This window comes from Tigriopus californicus, chromosome 3 (genome assembly GCF_007210705.1).
Source record: "Tigriopus californicus strain San Diego chromosome 3, Tcal_SD_v2.1, whole genome shotgun sequence".
Classification (NCBI taxonomy): Eukaryota; Metazoa; Arthropoda; class Copepoda; order Harpacticoida; family Harpacticidae; genus Tigriopus; species Tigriopus californicus.
This window is the reverse complement of record NC_081442.1, coordinates 14,114,893-14,120,908: the sequence shown is the minus strand read 5'-3', so window position 1 is coordinate 14,120,908 and position 6,016 is coordinate 14,114,893.

The window sequence follows — 6,016 nt, the reverse complement described above, 5'->3', positions numbered from 1 at the left end:
CAATGGTTGGGCGATACCCATGATGGTCAGGCAACAACCACAACGGATGAAAGCCCGCCACAACGGATGAAAGCTCATCACAAGGATGCATAGTCAATGTAAATATTTCTAGTCATATTTATTATTGTAAATTGTTCCCGTTCTGGCTCCCCAGTCCTCCCCCGGGAAGGGAGATGTTGTATTCCTTTTCTAGTCACCAATAGATTTCCTTTATGCTTACTCTACACCTTCTCTCATTGCTCTCCATAATTTCCCTTTTCCTGTATATATACTCGGATCTCTGTACAATAAAAATCTAGTCATCAACCACCACTCGGCCATGCCAAGACTCCAGATGACGTCGACCCAAGCATCAAGTACATAAACAAGTCGAAATTTCCTGCAAAAGCCATGTTTCTCGGTGCTGTTGGTGCTGTTGGTGGAGGAGCTCCTCCAATTTGGGTGGAAGGAACCTTAAAGGCTGCCCAATACCTCAAAATCATGAAAGAAATTGTTCTTCAATGGGCAGATAGGCGTTATAGTCGTGGGATCTATGTTTTTGCCCAAGATGGGGCCCCTTGTCACACCAGCAAGCTCGTCCAGAGGTACCTGAAGAATGGAGCCCTCTGTACTGAGTGCGAGCATTGATCCAGCAATTTTTGAAAATTTTTCACGACCCTTTCCTTTCAGGTTAGAGATCTCCTCTGCAAAGACAAATTCGCCATCGAAAAATTCCATTTTTGTAACAAATAACAGGGGCAAAATACAAACCAAAATCAAAATGGGACTTTATGTCATTGGGCCCTCTGTACTGAGTGCAAGCATAGGTCCAGCAAATTTTGAAAATTTTTCACGACCCTTTCCTTTCAGGTTAGAGATCTCCTCTGCGAAGACAAATTCGCCATCGAAAAATTCCATTTTTGTAACAAATAACAGGGGCAAAATACAAACCAAAATCAAAATGGGACTTAATGTCATTGGGCCCTCTGTACTGAGTGCGAGCATAGGCCAGAAATTTTCGTAATTTTTTCTCGACCCTTTCCTTTTAGAATAGAGGCCTAATCTGCGATTACAGACTTGTCAAGACATTGAAATTAGTGGTTCCATCAAGTAATCCCACTTTTGGAACAAATAACATAGGAAAAATACTAACCAAAGTCAAATTCAAACAATATGTCATGGGGCCCTCTGAACTGAGTGCGAGGATTGTTCCAGCAATGTTCGTAAATTCTTCTCGACCCTTTCCTTTTAGGTCAGAGTCCTCATCTGCGAATACAGATTTGTCAAGACATTGAAATTACCGGTTCCATCGAAAAATCTCATTTTTGGAACAAATAACATAGGCAAAATACTAACCGAAGTCTTTCGGTTCAAATCCACTCCAGTGCAACTTCGAGTGATAGGTCTCCGATTCTTGCGCCACAATCGGTCGTTGGACCACGTGTAGGCATATCCATCCGGGTTGAACACGCGGCAGAATGAAAAAGTCGAAATGTTCCAGAGGTCCTTTTTCTCCTTGGTTAATCAATCGATCTATTAGACCCAGACAAGTGGCCGGAGAAATGTGTTCTCGGACGTGGATTCCCACAATCGATCCAAATGGCCGGTTTCAATCTTGATATCTTCTGTGTTAACTTCATGAAAGGTAAACGATTTTATGCTTGAAACTGCATCCACCGTCTTACTCTCTCCCCTTTGTGATTTAATCATTCATCCAAAATGAATGTTTCCTTCATCTTACCTTGATTGTGATCATTTTGAATATATCAGACCATTATGCGTCCTTTCAATGGTGGTAACATTTACCATGGCTGGATGATCTCGCTGCTTTGACTGGAGAAAATCCTCAATTTCGTTCAAAGGGTGGTAAATATTCAAGTCGAATGAGCCTTGTCTCTGAGCGTGCCGTTGTTTTTGTCTCCTCTCCTCCTCAATCATGCCTTGAAGGTCCAAGAATTCGAACTTAAATTGGATTCGTCGCTGATTTTAGATAGAAACTCGTCTTTATCCCCGTCCGTCAAATGAACCACGGCGGGTTTTTGGAGATCCTCATCAAGCTCCAGGAAATCGTAATCCCAACGTATGGATGTCAAAAGTTGAAGCGCCGATTTCGTCACGGGATGACGTTCACAAGGTACCCATTTCCATTATCTCCATTGACCAGTGGAGCAATGCAAACAATGTGAGGGATTGAGGACCCAAGTGCATATTTGAAAATGGAGTTCGGATTTTACGTCAGGATCAGCAATGGATTTTCCTTTAGGGTATGGAACGATTTGTAATAATTCCAGCAATACAAGCACTTTTATGAGGACTCTCACTAGAATAGTTCCATCATCTGAATAACTATGCAGATTCACATGTTCAAAGATTAACCTGGAATTGTTTACATGATATCTAAAAATATGGAAGCAAATTGCATTTCATTGGACATTTTTGAACTAGGGAGGAAACATCCCGTTCAACATATATTTTCTTATCAAATTCTTAACTTCATTAATATTTTTGCCTAAGCTTGCATTCCATTTTCAATATGTCTTTGCCATCTACTATAAAGAAGATTTTTGCGACCAAAAACTCGGCTGTGCATGATAGATTTTTTAAGCGACCCTAGGCTATTTGTTCAAACGAGTGTCCCTCTACCAATTTCAACGGATGAACATCTTCCATCGATGGCAACTAGTTTTTGGGTCCTCCTTACATTGGTTGAACTTATGAATTTATGCTAATCTCTTCTTTTGGCATGGATTTTCTTGTCAATAGACGTCCATTATGTCAACGAGTCTCATAAATCAAGGGCAACCATTTGTTCATGTCGAATTCGCAGTCCATGACAGATAAATAAATGATCATGATGGCAACTAGTTTTTGGCTCCTCCTTACATGACCCATGATCTCGAGAAATGAACAAATTTGCTATTTGAATGGTAATGTACAGGGTAACCAGGTGCCAAAGAAACTTATTTGAGAATTTTTTTTTTTTTTTAATTCTTTATTGCGAGTTTAATCTCATTTGGATTATTATATGACAGAGTTTTCAATATTATTATGGTATGTCCCATTTGGGTTCGATGAGTCCGCCGTTTTGAGGTCCGCCGTTCGAGCGATATAATCCACTTTAGCAAGGGGATGGGGGGGAGACCTGGGGTTCGAACCCATGAACCCGAGCAAAGCTGCGCGTCTGCGCGTTAACCAACTGGCGCTCAACCAATCTCCCTTATTTGAGATTTCACTGACTTATTTTTGGATACACATCAACGTTTAAAGCCGTTGTATGAGAATTTGAATATTCGATCACTCTGATAATTGTTTGAAATCATATGGTAAGCCTACTTCGCAATATGACGATTTGAACATATGCTCTTTCGGTGGCGGCGGTTTCAAAATCCCGATGCCGAGAGTTAGTTTCTCGGGATCAATTCAATCACACGCTAACCCCATGCACAGAATCATAGAATTGTATGGCCAGGATGTGGAACCATCCGCATACGTACCTGACACTGCAATGCACATGTTTAAACTTGGCTGAAATGGGGCAACCATGTCTTCTTCTTTAAGCGGCGAAATCCCAAAGAACGAGAGCGATGCACTTTCGTAAGTGTGAAGTGTCACTTTGAAAGTGGTTATAGTTGATCAATCGCTTTGACTTAAATAAAAAAGAAGGAGCAAAACAGAAAATTGAACCCTCCACAACGCACGAAATTTAACATTTACGTAATGTTTAAGCAAAGACCATACATAACTAGCCCAGGGATTAGGGGAGCCATCCACATTTGAATGAATACTGCTTAGAGGTTTTCATTCTTGAAAAGATTCACGAAAAAGATAGAATTTTCCAGAATTTGCGTAATGTTTGATTCTTAATGCAAGCAAAGTCCCAAACTGACTCAAGGATAATATGACGATGATTATGATCATGAATCAAACACATGGTGCACCATGGGCCCGCCACACGACCTCGAAAGAAAAAGTTGTAATATTTATATATATGTTGCAATGAGACCAAAGTTGGGCCAAAAAAGTAGGGGGGTTCTAATGTGAAAACGTTGATATTCGTCAACTTGTTCACGTTTCGTTTCAAAACACAAAAAAGTAATGCTATTCTCGTTTCGGCCAAATCGATTGTGGGCATTATCTGACGCAGAATTGAAAATTGTCGTTCAGAAACTTTTTGACGACGTGAATTTTCGGTTTAAATCTTTTGGCCTCATGTTTAAGTGAAAGCAATGGCCATCAAAAACCTTCCGTATTGCTTGCTGTGTAACAAATATCTTAAAGTGCGGGTCAAACGGGATCTGATTCGGATTACATTGTGAAGATCAAGTTTTAAGAAAACCAAACGGCGATTCATTCTTTTAGTGGGATTCAACTGATATACAACGTCAATTCCACATACCGCCGAACTAGTTGAAATGAAATTTTGGGAAAGCGGCCCAAAATTTTTCACTGAATGGGTTTTCTTGTAGAATGGGGGGCTCCACTTTTTGAGGTCCGAAAAAGGCGCCCAAGTGTGTTGCAAATAAGATGAATATTCCAAGGCTACCTTGCTTTTAATTATCAAATCATACATTTTCATTCTTTAAGTTTTTTTCACAGGCGACTTTTTAATATCTCTGGGGGCTCAAAACAAATCAAAATAATTCCTCAGGGATTGGTAATCCCAGCAGTTCAAGACGAGAAATTATTTCATTTTACTTGACTTTTATTTATAATATTATTGATCGACCACGAATTGGAGTTGCTGATCTGACTTAGACCCCTTGGAATGTAGGGTTGGATCAGCGAATTTTTCAGTCAAAAACATTGTCCAAGTCTGACTTATAAAATCCTGCTACTGCGATGCAACGCCTAATCCACCCTACAAAATTTGAGGGCAGCCTAATTGAACAATTGAAGATGAGCCGAGAAAGAAGAGAGTTGGACTTCATTGTTTTAAACTAGCCTGGATCTCTCGAAGACTTGAACGCGTGCTTCAAAAAACGCAACGTTTACACCTTATACGGTCACTAGAATTGACTCCTAAATCCTGGGTTGTACAAAGGCTCATTGGACACTTTTTGACGCTACAGTATCAAGATACCTTTTTGTACCTTGCTGTGAACACTCCTCAGTCTCCCAACTTTTTTAGCCTTTCCAAATATGAAGAGGCTCTCTCTATCCTTAGAAAGTTTGGTAAACATTTTGAACCCTGCTTGACCTTTGCGCCAACCTGCCTGAACTAATTGGAGCCAAGATGGCGAGGCCATATTCAAGGATGCGGCTTGGACATCGACTAGCACAGAGTTTGACATCTGTGGATATCCCTCTCTGAAGATTAAAACCTGGCGACATATCCCAACGTCACACTTTGAAAGCTTTTACCCCGTCTAAGCTGATATGCTTCAATCGAGACATATCCATTTATTTCTGAGAGGACTACACCTAAATCTTGAGACCTGTTATATGGCGGTTGAACCCGTATGTTCATTGAAAGAAATTTCATGCCATTTCAAGGCCAATCATTCTCAGTAAACCATGAGTAGATTTGATTAGGAACTCCTACCGAGATACCGCGATCTGAGCCATTTTTAACCACGTACAATCAATTTGTATATCCAGTCTAGAAGAGATAGCTGACATTACTACTACCAAGCTCTGAAACGGAGCCAATGACGGAAGCATGAAAAGGAGAGGACGCAAAATGGAGCCCCTGAGGAACAAACCTTATCTTTGATATGCATGTATGTCACTAGGAAATCCTCAATCCTTAAACTAATTGTTTCCTTACCATAATGAAACTCTTACGCGATTTGGAACCTTGCTTGGATTCCCAATCTCATGGAGTCCTGTCAAACTTAAAAAGGGCCGCATCGATCTACCTTGTCATTAGGGGCCCTGGCAAAGTCGAGATAAGCTACGATCAACTGATTCATGGCTCTCCAGTCCCTCAATGAGCACTGCTCTCCCATATGCTCAAATCAGTATAACGGTAACCGTGCTAAAAATGTGCTCGGAACCCGTGCTGGCTTAGGAGGAAGGACTTCATAGATAACAAGAA